Source organism: Delphinapterus leucas, chromosome 6 (assembly GCF_059928025.1).
Source record: "Delphinapterus leucas isolate spDelLeu-1000000601 "Yukka" chromosome 6, BTC_Dleu_Yukka2, whole genome shotgun sequence".
In the NCBI taxonomy this organism is placed as follows: Eukaryota; Metazoa; Chordata; class Mammalia; order Artiodactyla; family Monodontidae; genus Delphinapterus; species Delphinapterus leucas.
The window spans coordinates 77,479,732-77,481,054 of record NC_143134.1 but is presented as its reverse complement, the minus strand read 5'-3'; the positions used below and the strand labels follow the sequence as shown (position 1 = coordinate 77,481,054).

Below are 1,323 nucleotides of genomic sequence, written 5' to 3'. Positions count from 1 at the left end.
ATAAATGGCAGAGCCAGGATTGGAACTTTTTTTTTTTTTTTTTTTTTGCGGTACGCGGGCCTCTCACTGTCGTGGCCTCTCCCGTTGCGGAGCACAGCCTCCGGACGCACAGCCTACGGACGCACAGGCTCAGTGGCCATGGCTCACGGGCCCAGCCGCTCCGCGGCATGTGGGATCTTCCCGGACCGGGGCACGAACCCGTGTTCCCTGCATCAGCAGGCGGACTCTCAACCACTATGCCACCAGGGAAGCTCTGGAACGTAATTCTTATCCTACTTTCCCTGCTGTCTAATACTGGACTTAGTATGGAGGCAAAATGGCTCCTCAGAACTGGGGTTCAGACTTTGGCCCTGAAACAGGTTGATAGTCAATAATCATAGGTCTGTGCTCGCTTCGGCAGCACATATACTAAAATTGGAACGATACAGAGAAGATTAGCATGGCCCCTGCACAAGGATGACACACAAATTCGTGAAGCGTTCCATATTTAAAAAAAAAAAAAAAAAGAATCATAGGTCCTACCTTGAAATAACAGACAGAGACAACTGATTATGGCAGATAAATGGAGAAATGAGTAAAACCATACTTTTAAAATCAAATAGTTTATACATATAAAATAATTTATGGATATGTCATATACAAAATATGAATAAAAATAGGTAAGTTATAAAGAATATAATAAAATAAACACATATGTGCCCATCACCCATGTATATAAAATTTCTTCATATGTATGTAATATATATATAAAGAATCTCTTTATCCAGAAATTACCACTGTCTTAAATTTTTTATTTTCGCCTTGCTTTTCTGTATGGTTTTATTACATGTCTATGTATATGCATGTGCAAAATATTTTTTTAACTTTATATATAAGGTATTATACTTCAAGTATTCTTTTGCAACTTGCTTTTTTTAAATTTAACGTTATGTTCCCGGATTTATCCATTTTGTCACATAGAGCTGTGGTTCATTCATTTTTACTGATGTATAGTATTCTATTGTATGAACATACCTTAATCTATTCTTTCTGTCAGTGGGCATTTGGATTGTTCCCCGTTTTTGACCATCACAAATAGTGCTATCATGAACATCCTTGTACATATCTCCTGAGCATTATGTTACTACCTAGAAGTAAATTTTTGAGTCACAGAGTATGCACATGTTCTCCTTGATAAGGCAATGACAAATTGTTTTCTAAAGAGTTTAGACCAGTTTACACTGGTATCAGCAATAGCTAAGTATTTATATATCCTCTCAACATTTGATATTGTTATACTTTTTCATGTTTGCTGGTCTGGTAGGTGGAAAGTGGTGTCTATTA

At 37.4% G+C, this 1,323-nt stretch overlaps 1 non-coding gene across 1 annotated transcript; it reads left to right on the top strand.

The window, feature by feature from the left end:
• Window positions 1-384: 384 nt before the first annotated feature.
• On the top strand, window positions 385-491 carry LOC115803843 (U6 spliceosomal RNA). The gene has a single exon (XR_004024638.1). It is a non-coding gene; the product is annotated as a U6 spliceosomal RNA (small nuclear RNA).
• The last annotated feature ends 832 nt before the right edge of the window (window positions 492-1,323 follow it).